Source organism: Bombus huntii, chromosome 4 (assembly GCF_024542735.1).
Source record: "Bombus huntii isolate Logan2020A chromosome 4, iyBomHunt1.1, whole genome shotgun sequence".
Lineage (NCBI taxonomy): Eukaryota > Metazoa > Arthropoda > Insecta > Hymenoptera > Apidae > Bombus > Bombus huntii.
The window spans coordinates 11,795,447-11,817,696 of NC_066241.1; the positions used below are offsets into that span (position 1 = coordinate 11,795,447).

At 37.6% G+C, this 22,250-nt stretch overlaps 1 protein-coding gene and 1 long non-coding RNA gene across 3 annotated transcripts in view; one reads left to right on the plus strand and one right to left on the minus strand.

Moving 5' to 3' along the window:
* Positions 1-22,250, minus strand: part of LOC126865203 (uncharacterized) — a 278,672-nt gene that overhangs the window by 194,374 nt on the left and 62,048 nt on the right. The gene's annotated exons all lie outside the window — the stretch shown is intronic.
* LOC126865204 (uncharacterized) lies at positions 7,677-20,004 on the plus strand. The gene is made up of 3 exons (XR_007689464.1): positions 7,677-13,989; positions 19,370-19,637; positions 19,833-20,004. It is a non-coding gene; the product is annotated as an uncharacterized LOC126865204 (long non-coding RNA).

Genomic DNA, 22,250 nt, shown 5'->3' on the forward strand with positions numbered 1-22,250 from the left:
TGTTGAAAATAGATAAAATGGCCACGTTTATCGAAATAGCTTCGATCGAGCGTAAAAGCAAAAACTTTCGTACGAGCAGGAAGCTTAGAATTCGATTAAAATATTTTTACACTGAACGACGCGAGGAAAACGGTGGATAATTAAAGGCGATGGAACGTTTCGAGAAAATTGAAATTCGATTACATATTTGTAAAAAGTAGATACGAAAAGGAAGAAGAAATTTTTGTCAGGAGAAACGAATACCATGCGATGCAATTGGCCGAGAAAACTGAGGAAATATCGGAGGATGTAGAATTTCGCTTGGGACGCTTTTATAATAAACGAAATGGAAAGAAAGGAAGACAATTTTTGAAAAAATCAATGGCAACTTGACAAAGCACGGAAAATGGTAAAAATTAAAACTAAAATAGTAAAAGATTCAAATTCATTTGAGACGATTTTTTAGTAAACGAAATTAAAAGAAAGGGAAAATCTACGATAGTTGGATGAAAGAATGAAGAACGACAAAAACGTTGGAGCACTTTCGCGGAGAAATCGGTGAATAATATTCGCGTTTCTGGTGATTTACGAATTCTCTGAAGTGTCAGTGACGCATAAATAATTTTACTCGTCGCTAAGCATCAGCGTGTTAAACATGGGGCGAGAAGAGCGGTGGTAGTTCGCCGACCGACACGTTAAGTGCTATCAATAACAGTTCATTCGTCTTTGTCCTGATATAAAGTTGACCGCTCCTTTGACACGTTTGTTAAACTGGTTACCATCGACTTACTAATTATCCGTACGCGCCTCAACTTTCTCATAATTATATTTCTATCTATAATTAAATTACTACGCTATAAACATACTATAATTACCTCTTAATTAAAAAATAACTATACCATGCTGTAATATACTAATAATTCCATAAATAATGCCACAACAGTTTCTTCGTTATATTACAAATTATTATAACGTAGATATTCTATACAGGGTGGTTGGTAACTGGTGGTACCAAAAATTTTTTTTTTTTTAATTTTTCCATCGAGACAACGATCTACAGTGAGATCCGTTATAACGAGACGCGATAAAGTGCACGCGTACCGAGCGAAAATTCAAAGTCGATTTTCTCGAAAACAAAGCCTCGAAGGAAAAATTGTTATTCTATATTTTCGACTTCTTTTTTCGCGTAGAATCACCCCCTTTCCCGCTTGTACCGCCAGTTACCAGACACCCTGTATATTTCTACTATAAATTACTACAAATTAATTACTATTTATCATAAATAGCAAGTGTTAAACTTAAAGGGGAAAACGATCCGATTAAAATTTCCAGGTGATTCCTAATAATTGTCGAGACCTGGTTATCGACTTTTCAAACGGCCGCTGTAAAATATTTTGTAACGAGAAAACTTCATTCAAGCGTATTCTCGTTAAAGCCCATCCGACATTACCGAGAAAACAACTTTTCTACAAGGAGTATTAATTACCGGGATACTTGTACGTCGACTTTGCTCCAAACTGTTGATTAAAGAGTACAGTATACACACTGATAAATCGCCTTCGTCGGCGTAGCTCGGCAAATTATTGAAAAAAGTAGTTCAGACAGAATTTTCCGAAACTTTTACCGTAAAGTATACTTCGCGTGACCCCTCTACCCGGAGTCTCGAAGAAAAGCGGTAAATTGAGCCAGCTTCTTCGCCAAGAACCCTTTCAACATCCTCGCAGCCTCCACAAACACGATCCACTTGCCTCGAATTTTCTGACGAGAAACAATTTTCTAAAAAGGAATATTAAACCTGAAATACCATGTACTGTAGCGTATTACGCAATATAGAAAAATATATACAGAGCATACCGTACACTGCAACCATGAAGCTATTCTACGTGAGAGTTAAACGTGCGTTCGAGTTCATCAACCACTTCAAACAAGTTCAAACATAAACGTGGTCTTCCCACGATAAAAGCAATTCTCTAAGAGGAAATACTAAAGCTAAAATACTATTTATACAGTATTTATACATTATATTTATACAGTATACTCTAGATCCTAGGCATGAAAACATTAGAAACAGCAGTGGAACGTGTGTTCGAGTTTATCGGATTTGAACGTAACGTATGTTCAACGATATACCGTTACGATATTCTAGACTTCAGCTCGACACATAAACACTCGAATAAATATGCAAAATCTTCTGTATAATTCAATCTATTAGTCAGTTGTGTAACTCAGTTGCGTAATTTGATTCTCGTGGACGAGACCTCAACGCTATCGAGAATAGTCCAACACAGAGGAAACTTGACCAGAAGCTTCCAGCATAAGGCTGCTCGATTCACCCTTTCGTCCTCCGGGAGTACCTCTATTAAAAAGAACCCCAAGAAATCGCCCCTAAAACGTATCCTAAAAATCAGGCTCTCCTTTCACAACAAGGTTTTCCCCTCGAGAAAACAGCTTTTCCCCTCGTTCGGCCGCGAACCTTTCTCGTTCCCCGAGGAACGATCCACCCCGCGTCTCATTTTTCCATGGAACAAACAGAGGACGAAGAAGTTGAAGAAGTAGTAGAAGAAGAAGAAGAAGAAGAAGAAAGAGAGGAAAGTTTCCAACAATAGAAACGAAGTACACATGGCCCAAGAAGAGAGCAGACGGGTCTCGGTCGCGAGCTTAAACCCCGATGCATCCCGCGTCTCCGGATATATATCCTGTCCGTGGCCGGTCGGCCCGTGCAAATATTGGACGGACGTGGAATTTCGGGTATATTTTAAGAGATCCATCTGGCGGGGCCGGAGAACGTTCCAAGAAGCAATTCCGATCTTTACGATGCTTATTCTCGGGGCGAGCAGGGAGGAGGCGACGATGCATGCCGACAAAACAACTGAATACCGGTCTTCTTGTCCTTCTGGGGGTGACTTCTTGCGTTTCGGCCGGTTGCTTGCAAATCTTTCGAGACCTAATCCCAATTTGCAAACCTAAACTGAATCCAGTGTCTTTGATAAGCGTAGCTATCGTCTTCTTGCTTTGGGATCCTATACAATATACAGTTAACTTAAGGGTGAGTTGTTCCGTTCATTTAACGGATATATTTTGTGTTTCGCTTTTTCTAGAAAATCTTCTAGAACGACGAGATACTACGTCTGTTTTTATTCTTCCGAACATATCTTCTTGTGCTTCGGTTCGTTGCTTGGAAATTGTTGGCGGTTCTAGCGTCTTTGATAAACGTACATATCGTCTTCTTGCTTGGGATTGTATACAGTTGACTTAGGGGTGAGTTATTCTGTTTACTCTTCTGTCTGTTTTGACGGCTATCTTTTGTATTCTGACTCTTATAGGATTGGAATTTTAATTTCAGCGACAAGATGTTCCGACTTGCGTGAAGTCGGTTTAAGCCGCGGACTGTTTCGTTCGTCCTAACGACTTCAAATCTAATGAAATACGTAAAACAGGCCATCGCCAAAACAGGGAAAGGTGAACCTTCTCGAAGAAGTAATCAAGAAACCACTCGATCCGAGTCACCTATATGCGATAAAATTCTAATTGCTTCAAACACCCCTAAATCTTCCTCAACGCCTACCTGTGAATCTTCCAAACCAGTGAACAGAAAATGATAATTCCATGGAATATTACGTAATAAATATAGCGTGAATCTCATCGAACTCGAAAAATCGACGCGTTTGGAGGAGAAAAATGGCGGCCACGGGAGGAATCCTCGGTTCGCCACTTTTTCCCCTCAAGGTCGGAAATCGGCGCGAGTCACCTCCTTGTCCCTCTTCCATCTCCGCTGGTTCCTCCGGTCAACGACGACCTTTGCTTTCCTCCTCCTTTTCTCCTTTCCCTTTGTTCCTTCCTCCACAACCATCCTCTCACGCTCTTTTCTCCTCTTCCTTCCTTTTCTTCTCTGTTTTCCTCTCTCTCTTTCTTCCTCTTTTCTTCTACCATTACCATTCTCTATCTTCTTTCTCTATTCGACTGGCAGAAGGAACGTACCACCGGTGTGTGTTGCGTGTTTGAATGTCAATGACGGCCACGGTTCGTGTGTTTATCGGCGGAGATTCGGCAGCCTTGGTAGGCGCTAAAATTCTCACTTTCGGTCTCGTTGAGGTCGGCCCGTCTGCCCGGTCCGAAATTCCGGACACTGATTCACCAAATTGGGACTCGTACAGTCCGCGTCCACGAATCTGGGCTAACCATGATACACCGATTCGTCTTCTTCGCGAGCTCAACCGTGTTTCTTGTAGACGAGTCTACCGCGGGGAGGACAATCCGCGGATAAACGTGGTTGTGATGTTTCGTGAATCAATTTTAATTGGACTGGTTATAGCTTCCAATGACGAAGGAATCTTGCATAATTTGTTTTTATATTAATCCTCCGTTACCTAACACCTTGAGCTATTTCAAAATCCCATTCCTTGCCAGATATTAAAATACATTTTCCTTCTATCAAGAGATGATTCCTCGTTAAATTCCCAACGAACCACTCGTCTATTTTACGTGATTATTCCTTGGATCGATTCCCTTCAGCTTAGCTCGTCAAGCTGCAGCGAGATTGCATCCCTTATCGTATTAAAATCCAACGTTTCTCTGTCATACAGAAAATTTCCAACGAATCGTTCGTCTATTTTATACAGAATTTCTCGAAATCAATTCTCTTTAAACTTCCTCGGAATTCCATCCCTCGTCACAACGCGTAAAACACATCTGTTTCTCGATTATACGGAAAGCTATTTCCATTGGAGATTTCTTAAAAAACTATTCGTCTATTCTTTTGCCGAGATATTGCGGAGAAAAGAAGCGAACGATAGCACGTCCGCCAGACGATCTCTCGGTTGTGTGTACTTTGGCGGGTACGCACGTTTCGCTGCGCTCACGTTTGCCCAACTATTCAGCGAGAAGACAGCAACCTAGGTGATAAACGGCCACTTTGGGATAGGTCAATCAGAGACGCGGGCACACAGCTTGGACTCTTCGACGGCCAGAGATTTTATCGACGCGAACTTTGCGCCACGACTCGAAAATAAACCGGTGCTGTGTGCATGTGGATACACACAACACATAGGAGGCGACGAGCAATAGCCAGAACCGACCAACGGGCCAACCATTTCTCGTTTATTCTTTAATCGTCGGCGTTTCTTTCGTTCACATCCAGCCGTCTAGAAGAATGGAGACGTTCTACCTTTTTGTTTGCAAAGCAAAATAAATCTGCGGATTTTTCTTTTATTTGTCGCCGGTACATCGTACACGTTTATGTAAATTTATATATTTTTCTAAAGAAATAAAATACGAATGTACAATGATTTTAGCGTAGACTGCTAATAGAATTTATCTCACCCTCTAACTTCTATATTGGATTTCTTATTTGGTAGTTTTAAACTCTGTTGTAATATTTTATCGATACGTGTATATTTATTTATTTGTTTATTTCTTCCTCGAATTTTTATTTTAACTGATAACAATTGAAGCTTCTTCTGCTTCGTCGAAAATTTATAGCTGCGACATGTTATCTCGTAACATGAAGTCACGTTTCTCAATAAAATTGTAGTCCAATCTTAACTTTAATTCCTTCAATAAAAAAAATTAATGAAAATATATGCCAGTTCGTTCGAAACACGATTTACGTATAATTTCTGTATATTCCAATATTCTTCGTTTAATGAAATACTCGACCGAAAGAACAATTAACACTTTACCCAGCGGAAGCCTATTAATAGGATTTTCGATGGCAACGCTCATCGACCGCGAGCATATTAATCGACTTTTTACCACACTAACGACGTATCGTGAATTCGTAGCAAGTTCGGTCACGGGCGGTAGATTAAAACGTCAATTGGAGGAAAAACAGAGAAAATCGAGACAATTTCAAAAATCTATAAGCATGGAAGAAAAATCGTTGCTCATTGAATGTAGGAGCTTGTAATTGTAAATCTTTTTCTAACGTTTACTGTATCCTCGATACTCTTAAAAGGGATACGAAGATGCATTGATAAGTCCTTGTAAAATATTCCTCTTTTCTTCTCGACTTTTTTCCTCGGCAAAGTTTAGAGCGTAAAACACGGCAATATAAAAAGTTGTGAATTTCTGTTTCACGAAGCTACGCGCGTCACAGAGGCGAGCGTTCGGTGTTCGACGCTCGATTTTATGAGTTTTCGCAAGGTTATCGGTAAAAACGTGCCCTCTGCCAGATAGATAACGAAAATAACGCGCTTTGAAACAATGCAATTTAACCACGCACCTGATACGCTATCGGCCTGCAAAAGGAGCATGATAACTCAATGCGAAGGTTGAAGATAACGTTGCTGGCTGACAACAAAATATGAATGCTCTTTCGAAATTCAGTCTTGGTTAACGCGATGAGCGAACAGCACGCTCTACGTATCGGTGAACACCTACGGACTTCCTTCTGCAAAATAGCTATGATGCCATTGCATCGAATTCCGTTTTACGCTCTCGGTCTTAAATCCAAGTAAATGGAAAATTATGTAACTCTTTGTGTACAGACTTTGCGGATAGCCTTGGGCAAATAACGGATGCACAATATTTTCCGTTTTATATTATTTTATCGAATTACGTATGATTTATTTTGTTCTATCAAGATAAAGATTACAACGTTCGACAGATTAGGTTTCACGTTTGTATAATGAAGCGTCGTTGTAAAAGACGTGTCTGTAAAAGAAAGACACTTTTCGGACAACCATTGGGAATAGAAGATTCGAAAATTCTATTAGCTTATATATATATAGTTATATTAATCGCGTTAGTTTGACAATGAGCTATGCGAATATCTAAGACTGTATGAGAAAATAACGACGACGATGGATGTAGTTAATTAAAAAAGAGGAGAAAACAATGTCTTATAAAGTACGGTAAATATCGAAAAGTAAAGGAAGAAGGATATTATCGTAGAAAAATCCTGAGCCGTACATGAAACTTTTATTAAATAAAATGAAATAAAATATTAGCTGAATGAAATATGTTATATATGTAATATAGAAACTCCTCCTTTTGCAAAATAATGACGATATCGTTGTAGTTGAAATATTATACTATTTCTTAATTTCTTTTTATTAATTCTAATTATCTAATTATTTATTAATATAATTAATGTTATATATGTAATATACAAACTCGTCCTTTTGCAAAATAATGACGATATCGTTGTAGTTGAAATATTATACTATTTCTTAATTTCTTTTTATTAATTCTTAATTTTCTTTGAAATTATATTTAGTCGAAGTTAATAGGAAACTATAAGGACTTTGCGTATAAAATTTGAAAAAGATATTAGCAAGGGTCGATGAAAAAATTACTTCAGTTTGATTGCAACAGTCATTGTATTGGCTTGGCAACTAAGTGATTGCGGATTTTGTCAATACCACCTAATGGAAAAATCCGCAATCACTTAGTTGCCAACCCAATAGCTTCGCTATGTTCTCGTCAGAAACTGTGCTTTTTTCTCGTTTATTTTAATCATAGATTCGAGGATGGTATCCCACTGGGGGTAGCCATCCACATGTTATAATACTATATCACTAAGCTATAATATTTTACCAAATGTCCTACTGGACAAATTGTAAAATGCAAATAAATAAATAAAAAAGAAAAAAAAATTTTTAATCAGAGAATTTCGATAGAAAATTCTTCTTCTGAATTGAATGTAGCTGTAGCTACAAATATATTCCATGTATGAGAGTAATATAACACTAGTTTAATATATTTGATATTAATATAATACGCGTAATATATACGAAGATTCACGTGTCTATCGACGGAAAAGTGATTTGCGAAAATGTGTACAATTACGAGAAACGCGTCAGATCTCGAGAAACGTCAAACGAGAAATGGCAGTCGTGGAATCGTCAGTGACCAGTTTCTAAATTATTACCGTTTCTATATAACTCTCATCGTCCTCAATAACAGCTGAGCTCGATTATTGGTGAGTTTCCTACCAATTACGAGGACTGGTCGTCGCGGCTTTTCAAACACACGAGCCATCAAACTGGAAAAACTGAAGAATTCGAGGAATCTCAATTCATCTGAACCAACACCACGAACACGTAATAGCTCGAGCAAGCTTTTAGGTTAATCGATGATTATTCCATTCTGATATCATCCGTATAATTCAATAATTTAAAGAGTACAGACAAAAAGTGATAAGAAAGTGACGAGACTTTTAATTTGAAAAGATTTGTAGTATAAATTTAAACTTTGGTATTTTCTAAGAATCTGCTTATGTTTAGGTAGAAATATCAAGATATTAGATGTCATCGATGAACAAAGTTTGTATTGGCACTAGCAAACTTTGCAAGATTATGGATAATAATTTCAGTTTGATATCATCCGTATAATTTAATTATAATAATTAAAGCTTATATGGAAGAGTAAAGTAAAGTTTGATACAAGTCTTTCTATACCTTAGTGAAAAGATATTTGTGTCATATTTCAAAAATTTCTACGTACCATACACACGACAAATGGTATAACATAAATGGCAAATAAATGTGACAATTGAATACCCGGATTATTACCAAATACGTAGACAATAGTATACAAGGTTCGTTAATTTAGATCATTTAATTGAAAAATATGAAAAATAGGAGAATAGAAAATACGAAGAATAAAGGAATAGAAAGATATTGTAAAAAATTGAAAGTTGCCGGTGAATCTAATTCGATGACTAGAAACTACATCAAATGTGTTCTACTCTTCCTATACATACATATTCAATAATAAAAAAAAAAAAATACACGCGTATCATTCTTCTACTCGACCCTTCAATTATTAAATTCCACCATGTTCCACGTCTCTCTCAATATCGCTTCCAGTTAAATGTATTCCACGTTTCAGAGGTTCTTTCTTTAAAGGCAGATTTCCAAGTCCAACAATCGAACGCGGTGGATTCCAAAGGAATTTAAATGTATTTCTTTTCTTTTATCTTTCCTTCTTTCCTTTTTTTCTTTTTCTTATATTTAAACAAAGGTTACAGAGGTAATTGAAATTGTCGTCAGGGGCAAGGGAAATATATAGACGGTATAAATAGAAGACATTGAGTAAAAGAGGCTGTCGAAAATGCGCAACTGGCAGCAATTGGTTCCGGTTACCGATAACTTTGCCATCAGCCTTGACTTCGAGATTGGAACGTTGTTGCGACGACGCGACTGTGCAACACTGACAGACCGGCGAGATTTTCGGAGGTGAGAAGAGATTCGAGTGAATGGCTGCTGATGCTGTGTTTTCTTTGGCCGTTTAGGTGAGAATTCTCTCACCTGGCTAACCGCCGAATCATTCGATTTGGAATATTGGAATCGATATTAATTGGTCGAGACGGTGGAAATATTACGAATTTACTGAAACTAGGAAAACAAAAAATATTAAGACGCTTGGAATACTAGGAAATTACTGGAATGCTGGAAATATTGGAAATACTGGAAGTAATGTAAATACTAGAAATATTGGGAAATTGGGAATATTTTTTGAATCATTGGAAACGTTCAGAATATTGGAAATAACATAAATACTAGGAATATTGGAAAATTGGGAATGTTTTTTGTATTATTGGAAACGTTCAGAATATTGGAAATAACATAAATACTAGGAATGTTGGAAAATTGGGAATGTTTTTTGAATCATTGGAAAACGTTCAGAATATTGGAAATAACATAAATACTAGGAATATTGGAAAATTGGGAATGTTTTTTGTATCATTGGAAACGTTCAGAATATTGGAAATAACATAAATACTAGGAATGTTGGAAAATTGGTAATGTTTTTTGAATCATTGGAAAACGTTCAGAATATTGGAAATAACATAAATACTAGGAATATTGGAAAATTGGGAATATTTTTTGAATCATTGGAAACGTTCAGAATATTGGAAATAACATAAATACTAGGAATATTGGAAAATTGGGAATATTTTTTGTATCATTGGAAAACGTTCAGAATATTGGAAATAACAGAAATACTAGGGACATTAGAAAGTTAAATGATAAAAGCAGTGGAAATACTTGAAGTCTGGAGAATATTGGGAATATCGAAAAATGCACAGTACTAGAACTATTCAAAGTAATGGAAACTCTGAGGATACTGGAAGGTTAGAAATACTTGGAATATTGGAAATATTAGAAATTTTATAAATATTACAGACACCTAAAATGAAGAAATACTATTAGAAATTTTCAAAATTTTCTCTCGTAATCGATAATATCAAATATATCCAAACTTGTTCTCGTTATTATAAATTATAGCTTTTTAGGGATATCGAAAGATATTTGTGTCAATTATTTTTTATGTACAATACAAATATCAGCTTTCATCCACAAAGTAGCGTTCGAGTTTTTAGATTTCATCCATCTGTTTCATCCAATTTTTCGCTCTGTCCTCCAACTGCTTATTTTCACAACTGTCCTATGATATTGGTGGTAAAAAATTGTGCTTTTGTAATTCTTCGGAATTTAGAGAATGGCGTCCTATAAATATTTTTCATATTCTGAACTATACATCAATTGGCCATTTCCTATCATTCTGCCCTAAAGAAAATTGTTGATGACATAATCTTTTGATAATAATATGGCACGAGCAAGTTTGTTAAAATTAACTATCATACAGAAGGTATGTCGTAGCTTGTAGTTTCTTTCACAGTAGAAAATTGAGGACTTTCGAGACATGGGACGAAAATTTCGAAATACCTGGGGCCGCCTAAAAAATTACCTGAGAATGACTAAAGGTTCGCTAATGCATTGACTTTCTCCAAAGGATCAAGGAACTGACTACCTGCGATCGATCGAAGTATCTGGAACCAACCCTCATAAATATTTCATCCATCTTTCACAACATAAATTTCTCAAAATCTTCTTAATAACAGTATTAGGTATCTTTTTTATAACTTCTTTCGCCATCGAACTGCTCTAAATTCATCTAAAAATCCTTTCCAGGTATACAACCTCTCGAATGTTTCAGAAAATTCAAAACTTCCTGCAAAAATCTCTAGCAAATTATTTCGCCATCTACCTACAACTCGAATATATAATCGAGACGATAAAAAATAATTACAGCTGATTAAAAATAATCGAAACTTTCACGAGCGCCGTAAGACAAATCTACGAAGAAGCTGATCGTTCTCCAACAAGATAACATCTTTGAAATCTTTCGCATACGAGAGAAAAAAATCATCCCAACGATCTCCCGAAGAAGATCTATGCGGAGAAATAAATGTCAAAGCAATGTGTGTCGATCGGACAGAGAATTTCACTGAAATAAAAATCATCAATTGGTTTTCCACGAGGAGAACATCTTCCAGATCTACTTTATACGAGAGAAATCTAAAGATTTTCCGGAGAAATCGGTCTCCATCAAGAGGAGACCTCCGACATTTTTCGCATACGAGAGAAATCTAGTAGAGTAGCATTAGAGATCGTTGGAAGATTTTTGACAAAATTTTCCAACAATTTCCAGAGAGATCGTCAAGGTCGTGATCCATCGAGCACACCTTCCAGATGTTCCGCGTACGAGTGAAATCTACTACGGAAAATCTTCGATATTCGAGAACTGTTCCAACAATTTTCCACAGATCCGGCAGACACTTTTCCAACATCTCTCACGAATCTACACTACGTTATCACAAATGGTGTAAAATCCATCATACCTTCGCTAAAAGGAAAATCATGAAAAAATGAATCGTCCGAAAACCTCATGACAAATTTTTCTACGAAGCAATTTGACCATCGTTCGATTCGAAATCCGTGAATGACTATGTGCAAAAGCGAGAAAACACGATGCTCAGGTTGGACCAGGCCGCGAGGAAATCGCGCCGCGACCGGATATACGACGATAAAACCGAAAGTAGCGTGACGTGGGCCCGTTGCTCCCCCTTTTGTCCTCTTCCCCCCTTATCTCCCTCTCTCTACCCGCTTTACATTCGTTCGTTTATGCTCTCGCCAAGGTTGTGTTCCGTGTGACCATGCCCAAAGCCATGTCGTATATATGCAAAGCAAATGCAAGGTCGGTCGCGCGTGTCTCTGCCGCGTCTATGCGCGATGGCGCGCTTGTATCCGTCTCCGTGGGGCCCCTCTCGTTGCACGCAAACATCACGACCACGCGATACGCTACCAGAGAGGAGTATGCATGTAATCTGGGAGGCAATGACGTGGCCCAAAAAACGGTGGCTTCGTCAAAATCCCCAGCGCCCCACCGCATAAGTCTTCCTTCTCTACGCAGACTTCTCTTCTCTCTTCTTCTTTCCTTTTCTTCTTCTTTTTTTGTCTTTCTATTTTTTTTCTGTTCAGGAGAACCGAGCAAACGGCGAAACTGGACCTTGAGGCCCCGACGACGTGGACACTGAGCTGTACTCTGTGTAGTTCTTGTGCTATAACATTTTAAGTTAACGCGAAACAGGCAAACGTGGTTGCGGGAGGTAGGGACTGAGGAAATCGGAGTATCGAGCGGTGAAACGTTGAAGGATTAGGAATGTTAGACGAGTATCGAAAGTTGTAGAGTAGCGAAATGTTGAGGCTAAGGAATATCTTAAGATACTGAATTAATGAAACGTTGCAGGATCGGGCATTTTTTAAATACCGAGCTGTGGAACGTAGAAGCATGAAGAAAGTTAAAGTATTTTGTACCGAAAGATCGAAGGACTAGGAATGTTGGAGTATCGAGTAGTGGAATGTTGATGGAAATTGTTGAGTATCGAGTAATGGAGAATTGAGTTACTAGTACAATGTAGAAAGATTAAGAGTACAAAGTATCGAGTATTAGAATGTTGCATAGAGAATATTGGAGAACTGAGTAGTGGAATATTGGATAGAGAATATCAAAATTTCATTCAGTGTTGGAATGTCGAAAGCTTGCAAATATTAGAATATCCAGCAGTGAAATGTTGCACTGAGAATACCAAAGTATCGTGTAACGAAGAATTGAAAATTTTTGAGAATCGAGCAGTGGAATGTTAGAAGACTGAAGGTATTAGGGAAATATTAGGAATATTATATTCCAATGTTGAAAGATTAAGAATGTAAAAATACTGAGTAGTAGAGTGTTGAAGTATTGAGAATTTTGAAGTGTCCAGTTGGAATATTAGAATGTTGCATCGAGAATATTGGAAAACCGAGTACATACTGAACTATCAAAGTATCGAAGAACGTTGAAGAATGTTGAAGGATTAAGGAATTTGGAAGGTTCGACTGTTGTTATTAAAACAGCAATATGAAACTGCATAAAATTCAGCAATTTAATGCTAAAAAGATATCTGTGCTTAGTGACATCTATTGGAAAATCTCAACGCTAATCCACTCCATAAATTACTCTAATCTAATCTAGTATCTGACCGTGTCAAACCAAATTCCCTACACCGCAGATCCGTCACCAACGACAGCAACAGCCTCGTTGTTCGTCGTTTTATGAATAATTCACGACGACGATCCGACAGACGAACGCCGAAACGTTAGATCATGCTTCGGTTTTCCACGATCTACAGAGTTTCTGGCACGGGAATCTTGTTCGTTCGTTGCATTCGATGGAAGCCGTCAAAGCAAACTGGTGTTTTTTTCTTTTTTTTTTTTTCTCGCACGTAATTCCAGCAACAACGTCGAGACTTCAAAGCGGCGATACGAGAACTCTTGTTTAAACCATTAATCCTTCGGACAAATCTGTCTAACACGAGCAGATACAAAGAGCAAAAGCAGCAATAAAAAAAGAGAGAAAGAAGAAAAGAAAAACCGACTTTCTTTCGATTTCTTATACTTTATTTCGTAGCGGAAATAAGCGCGCGTAAATCAAAATTTACTTCCCAGCGAGAATGAAACTGCCGTATGAAAACCTTGCCAGAGGAATATCTTTTTATGCGAACTACAGATTGGAATCGTCTTTTTCATTTTTCACCGACGAATCACGAGATCTCTGGAGATTCGCGAGAGGAAGAGGAAGAAGAGAGCAGAGGAGGATTCTATGCGTTGAAACGCGGTTAAAACGCAGACGAACACCTTGCGTTCCAGCACCGAGGCTGCTGTAAATGCTCGGCCTTGAACGGTATTTATCGACCCGTTCTGCATACTAGATTCGCAAATAAGCTGATTCATTATAAGCGATCTCGCGTTTTCATTCATCCACCTTCTTCCACGGAATCTTTCACAGATCGGAGAATACTCTCCGTTGTATCGAAGATCGAATCTTGTTCCGAGCATTCTTTCCTCTCTTTTCTTTTTGTCTCTCTATTTTTAATTCCTTTGTGTAAAACCACGTTATACGATCGAATCATCTTGCATGCAACGTTTTATCATTTTTTCGGCTACGAGCACGTTATATGATCGATTCATTTTGCACAGATCTTTCCCTTTTTTTTTTTTTTTTTTTCTTAAGAGAATATTATATGATCGAATCGAGTTTCGCATATGACATTCCTTTCCTTCTTCTTCTTTTTTTACGAGGAATTTTAAAATTTGAACAATTCCAAAGAATTCAGAAGAATTTTCGAATTGGAGGATCATAGATGACCATGGAGTCTTCTTAGATGGACTTTTTTTTATGTTCCTTGCGAAGGAGCGCGTTATATTATCGAATTGTCTCGCATAGATTTTCGCTTTTAACCATTTAAATTTCCTTTTCGCTTGTGGAAATTACCTTTTGTGGTAGAAGCGAACCAACGTATAACATAAAAAGTGTATCGTTTCCATAATTAATTAAAACGTATGATATATAAAAATATATCGTATAACAGGGATAAGGTATTCGCTATAACGTGTAATATATTTATAAGAGAAACACAAATATCCATTTAATTCCTATCTTTTGAGTTACGCAGACGAAACTTTTGAATGTTTCGCCAATCTGTCCGAGATAAAAATTCGATCGTTTAGCAATGTCTGGACATCAGGTTCTAGCACCTCATGCCGCTGACCTGGTCAGGTAAATAATCAGCCTTTTTCCTGGAAGCAACGTCCACCACGAGTTGCTATGCAGCTTCGCCGCGTTTAGCAAACTGACGTTTGACGTTAACCAATCAACCCTCGTGGCTACTCTCTCCTTCTCTCTCTCTCTCTCTCTCTCTCTCATTCTAGTCGATGGGATTGAAAGATTCCATTCGAATATTTTACCTTTCGGTATACTTTCCACTGGAATATTTTCTTAAAAATATTCTTCTATAATATGAAGATGCTAATCTGGGACACACGGTAGACGGAACATTCAACGTTATCGATTAAAGGTGGCGAGTTTTGTTTGTAAAAATAAGTACAAGGATCACGAACGAATAACAATTCAATTCACGAACGTCTCTTTCCTCCGCTTCACTCGTGTGAATTATCATCCTATTTAATTGGCCAATTTAAGAAATAGAAAAGACGAAAAAATAGTGGCGATGTTGGTGAATTCTTAATATAGCAACTTTATTATTTAAATATCATTAACTTTATGCTTCTACTACAAAATAACGTAGAAACTTAATATTCCAATGGGCCAAGGAACGTCCTAAAAAGCAAAACTAATAAAAAATGTCAAAATTAGTCGTGAACACGTCAGTCGTTCTCCGATAAAATCGTCAGAATAAAAGGCGAATAATTTATGAGGAGATTTCGAAGGTAAGTCGAAATTAGATAATTAGTATAATATAATAGCGTCATGGCAGACGCTACAAATCAATTTTCTGCAGTTTTTAGACGGCCCGCCATTCACGATAAACGATTCTGCAAACGTTTAGCACGGCCACGATAAAAACACGCTATTATCCTTTTAGACCATTAAATATCGCGTGCAATTTGTCCAACGATTTCACGAGTATTGGTTAACGAACGTAATCTCTTAAACGACAATATATTAATCCTTTTTGCTACAACTTTTGCTGGTATATCGATAAAATGAAAAAAAGAGAATAATTAATTTGCCGCCTGTCGACTTACTCGTTATCGACGATGAAGACGTTAATGTAATTCCGTGTTGGATTCTTACCTGAAACAAGAAAAAACACAACGAATATCTGGTTAATATATCTCGATCGTTCGTACGCCAAGAATTTTAGTTTTAGAAAGAAATAAAAGAAGAAGAATAAGAAAAGAAATTGTGCATATAGCGAGGAGACGCGGACGTGGTGTATTCATTCGTCCGATTTTTTTGCAACACAGCTAGGCAAACATCGTCTCTTGACTATTTTTACACCTGTTACGCAAAAACGTTCGTGCACTTTTTCACGGACGAACCGCGAATTAGCTGTTCTTTAAGGCTCTTTTACTGCAAAGATCTTCATCTGTTCGATTTCGTCATTTTTCTTCTCCTACGTAGTATCAGAATTCTTTGTGCTGAGATTATTATCCATGAATGTGTCATTGTTCGTTGTTTCGGTATTCGTAATAGATATTTTACGCTGTGCAGTGATCAAATTATTTCTAGCTTGTCAATAGATTTATTCGTTCAACTTGGCAATATCGTATATTTAAGAATCTAAGTTTCGTTAGGATAAGAATAATAATTTGTCCGAATTTATAACCTTTCACCAAAATCTCCAAAGTTCTCCACTTATTTTCCTGTATCAATCTTTATCATACAGTTATATTACACCTTATATACTCATTACAAGACACCTTTCTGTATTATTCTTCATAATTTCACCACCCTCGAACACGTAATTTCAAACTCCACCGATTCAAATCTCAACACCTAATAATTCATTTCTCCATTTTATGCATTTCTTATTAACTGTACTACCTCCGGTGTACAATTGTTTACAAGACACTCTATAAATCATGATCGATCTCTCAAGCAGCCCAGTATTCTATTTAAAATTCCAACAGCCGAAATCTCGGAACCTAGTGCAGCCAAAAAGACACCGATACCATTGCCTTTGCAGTCGTGTCATCAATTACAAAGCACCTTCGTACATTATCATTATTTATCATTTCACCACGCCAATATTCAATTTCAAGTTCCAAGCACTCAAATCCCAATAGCTTTTGATCTATTTCTTCCATTTCACCTCACCCTCATTATTTATACGTATCGCATTTCCCATCGTTACAAGACACCCTGTACATTATAATGCACATTCCTACCACTACGGCACTCTATTTCAAATTCCAACGGTCGACATCTGGAGACGTAACCCAGCCGAAACAAGTCGAAATTCAAGCTCAACCCCCATTGAACGTCCTATCCGAGCTCATCGAGCTGCGCTGCATCGAACCGGGTCTATCTACGTCATTGTAGAACCGCGAACCCTTCACCACGAAAGGAAAGCGGCTTTTCCAAGCCAGTGGCCCACATTCGGCCTACTATCAACGTCCATCCGCAAGCCACGGTTCCCACAATCGGCAGAGGTCGGCCTGTAATTCGTCGAAAAGCCTCGTCAATCATCCCTCTCCGGGGTAAACTTCCTCGAAGCCCACTCTCTCGCTCTACCTTCATCGACCATTTCCAAAGCGAGACATAGAACGTGGTAACACACGCGCCGGGAATCCTCGCTTCGGCGTTGCACGGCAATAATTAAGCCTGGAGAGAGGAGCAGGTGCAGTGCAGCGAGTGTTACACCCCACAACAGCCACCAGGTCCTTTTATCTTGGTTTGTCGGCCCACGAATAACGGGGATGTGTTGGCCCGTGTATACATTCAAAGAAATATATATATATATAGAGAGAGAGAGAAGGAGATACATATGTATATATTATCGCACAGAAATGTAAGATATTCCTTACTTCTGATGTTCATAGGTTGTGAACGAAGATGAAACGAATGAGAAATTATACAGTGATATATTATTTATAAGACAGAGTAAAATAAGAAACAACACAGTTTGTTGGTTCGTTTCGGGTCACTGCAGATATTCGCGATTTAATTACGACAGAAAGGCGAATTTCAAAAATCATATGACTCCCTGTTTCTTTCATTTTTAATACGTATTCGTGACTCGTAATAATAAGCCTGGCTGTTTCCTTTGGAAAATATAGTATCTTAGCTTATCCGACTAAAAGTAAATAAATACAAGTGTTATAAATAATATAGCAAACATGGTATATTAAAGATATAAATAAATCAAAAAATAATATTTATAATATCCTCGTTTATTTCTACCCTTCGACCTGAAGAAATGGTCAGAGTGTAACGTCGCAAGTAACTCGCGTAATTATACCTACACATCAAGTATGTAAAAATGCATCAAATGTCCAATACACCAGGAATATTTTTCCTCTAAAAAAAAAAAAAAAAAAATCCGAAAAAATTCTCTCTTGTCAAACGAACGATTCAAAAACTTTTGAGAGGTAGTGTATGTATAGAGGATTCAGTAAATAGGATATATATTTATATATGTATATATACATATATACAGACGATGAACCGCGGTACTGGGCTACCTGGATGTACCTGGACCCCAGTGGTCCGCATTCCAAAAGTCAAGGACTCTCTCTCGAACTAATCCAAACGTCGGAGGCGCCTCTCTTTTCGCCACGTGCCTCTCCTCTCTTCTCCTGCGGTCTCTCGCGGTTCATCGCCGGATCGTTGCTGCCGGGCCTTCCAGAAAACGCTCGTAGATCATCATCGCGCTGGGCACCGCAACGATCGTCGATCCATCGGCCCCTGGGAGGATTGATGCCTTTTTCGATCCTCCTTTTGCTTCCTTTTTCTCCTTCCCTTCTTTTTTTCCTTTCTTGCCTGGCTTTTTTCTTCTTACGTTAGCCTCTTTTCGTGGTTCGTTTCTCCGGTGCTGAGTCGGTTTTTGGGGTAAATAGGACCGAAATTTGGACAGAAAATATATCATCGGACGCTTGGTTATTCTTCATCGACTGTTATTTACGTAGAAAATTGCCATTGACGTGCTTTCTTAAGTTTCAATCTCTAAGATGCGTTTCCTATTGTTCAGAATTGTCTCGAGTTCGAAGAAAGTACAACAATATTGTTATTTACACGAGCGATTCTTCGTTTTATATTAAAACTTTCCTTGAAATAGTTCGCAAGTTCATGTGGCCGTTGAAACGACGCGTGAAGATCCCTGGACTACGCTTCAGTTCAGGCTATTTTCAAAGCAAACTTGAAATTTGAAAGTTAACGATGCTTTTTTTAACGGGTCCAGATGATAGGATCCCAGTCATGAAATAAACATGCAACTTCTATACGCAACAATGAAACATTCTAAAAAAAGAGTTGCGTTATAAGGTAGATCGAATTATTTAGTATTTTCAACTTCTCGTTAATCTATTTTACAAATCTATTTAACAAAACGTTGACGTTAAAACCAGCAAAGTTTCTTTCGCGACTTACGGACGTAGGAAAGAAGAATCTTCTGAGTTCATCTCCAAGTTCATCGAAATGTCTTTCATCGATCCATCCAGCCAAAATTCTCTTTTCGACGAGATCTCGCGCGTTCGATGAAACTGCGGATGCGATGTAGCAACGAAAAAGCGGTTATAAGGACCGTTTTCTTTTCCAGGGGTTTACGTAACGCGACAGGGGGAAAAAACGTCCCCTTTCTGGCGGGAGATCGTTCTGCATTGTCACGGGCCGTCCGCGATTCGCTTGCGTGCGGATTGGCCACGGTGGAACCTTGGCTTTCGAGTTTCTTCTTTTGCTCTCTCTCCGTGCTGATGCAAGGATTTGGGTTTAACGAGGTTCCAGGGGTACGCGCACCGGTGCCTTCTTTGAGACATTGAAATCCCGCCTGCTCGATTCCAGATGGAAAGATATTTATTAATATAAATGTACGATCTTTTCTTGACTCAGTCGCCAAAGATATTGGAAACTTGATAAAACGCGATATCGATAGGAATTTGGTAGTACGAGAATGGAAAAATATTTCATGATATAAGTCTATTTATTATTTATTTGCATATATTATTAGTTCATTGTTATAAATTAATTATTCGATATCATCGATCTATTAATTTATTTTTTAGATATGCAGATATTGCGGATCAGATAAAACGTGATATTAACGGAGGTTTGTTAAACTTTAACGCTAAAACCGTTAATAATGAAATATGCTACGTGGTATTTTACAAGAAACAAACCATTTTTGACCAGTCTTTAAATTTTTGAAAAAACGAATGGATGGTGTTTGGCTTATTAAGAGCCAAATGTTTCATCTCGATAGAATTGAGGTAACTTAAATAGATTATGTTTAATTCACAAAAAATCTAATCAAAGCGATACAATAAAAATAATAAAAATGAATAGAATAGTGTGTATAATTATAATAAGCTATAATAATGAAATATGCTACGTGGTATTTTACAAGAAACAAACCATTTTTGACCAGTTTTTAAATTTTTGAAAAAACGAATGGATGGTGTTTGGCTTATTAAGAGCCAAATGTTTCATCTCGATAGAATTGAGGTAACTTAAATAGATCATATTTAATCCACAAAAAATCTAATCACAGTGATAAAAATGATAAAAATGAATAGAATAGTGTGTATAATTATAACAAGCTATCTCGATAGAAGTGAACATCTGAATGCTTTTAGTAATTGCGAAATCAACAGATTTAACAAAAGAAAAATCTCTGTTTTAGCGTAGATGTAGCGGTAAAACGACAGAACATAGATGAAACGGATTCTTGGACACTGCTATGTAATTCCTCTTAATAAAATGATAAATGGACCGATAATTGCAAATCTGTATCGTCACTTATCCCAAATTATCACGATATTCATCCTTTTAGCCTATCGAATAAAACAGCATTAACACTGACAGTATGCAAATCCCTGCAGATGCATGATTATTTAAATTTTAAGCTGTCTCAGGGACGATGAAACCCGAAACGTACTTCATCGTTATAATAAAACTTTCATATTTATTCCGCGACTCGAACCCCATCATTTTCGTCCATTAACAAACGACATCTTCCACCTTACAAAAAAAAAAAAAAAAAAAGAAAAAAGTTCCACAGACCAAACACCATAATTATTAAAATGCAGCTTTGTCTTATCGTTACGATGTTGAGTGGGTCATTTCATGGTCGAAGATGTTCATTCAGACGGAACGACAAAATTTCGAAGATTGTAATATTTTCTGATCAATTCAACTTCTAAGAGGCTCAATTAACGCAAGACTATTAAGCATGAATATTAATGATATAATAATAAAACACACGTTCAAAGTATTTTCCTTCTTTTGGTTAAAAATCTCCGAATGACACTAAAACGTTCGTTCTCGTTACTATGACATAAAAAATGTCCATATTTTACGGACGTCCTTGAGCGCATGCACGAGTAACACAGTAAAATACACGTGTTGGCAAAAATTCGAGCGACCTAGGCGAAGGCTGAGTAAAACGATGCCTCCAGGCAAAACGGGATACGGCTATTCTCTTTCGGGTAACTATGCCGCTTCCGACTATGACACCGAAGGCCGACGCGAGAAATATCGAGGACCCGTTAGCTCAGCAAGCTACTAACTCACGTACACCACTATTCTTGCCTGATTTCCTTTTTATATTTCTTTTTCCTTCTAACTTTGACGTTTAACGTCTGGACTGGTATCAGAATCATTGGAACTATTGGCTTGGCAACTAAGTGATTGCGGATTTTGTCAATACCATCTAATGACAAAATCCGCAATCACTTAGTTGCCAAGCCAATATTAATAATCACGTACTTTAGCAGAACAGTTGATCCGAGTCATGGGAAGAATTAAAGAATAAACCATAGAGAGACATTCTTCTATCATGATGTTGAAAACGTAATACAAATATCAATGTTTCGATGAAATTGCATCAAATGTCCAAGTACTTGTGTGTATACGTATGTACAGTCGTGACGAAGATATGAAATGGACGAAAGTACGTATGTGGCGCATCTATTGGAAAATCGTTCACGCTATAATGCTCAATCGTGGAGCGAGTTTTACTTTCAACGTGGATCGATATTGAAATTCTTTTCGAGATGACACGAAACGGTCCACGAGCGTGTCCCATTCGAACGGCGTTGTCGATGAAAATCAGAAGTCTCGACGGATATAGCTTAATAAGGGAATCGTACCTTGACGGTCGGAAACCGGTGCTACAATGGCGCACAGTTGGCTGGAAGTGGGTGAGCCAAGGATATCAGAATACGAAAATAGGTCTCTGATTGGTCAATCTTTCGAACCAATTGATATCCTCAAAAAATACCTACAATTCCACTGTCTTCTAATGGGAAAGAGTACCAAACGAAATAGTACACCTGTTCAGAAAATTGAACGAATTACATAAATCGATTATCAGATCAATAAAATACTTTGTGATCGGAGTGTCGTGAGAAGAATTGGGAAACATAAATAGAAACTGAAGAAGATTGTTGCACATTTATTCAAAAGTTTCCATTCTTTATTAA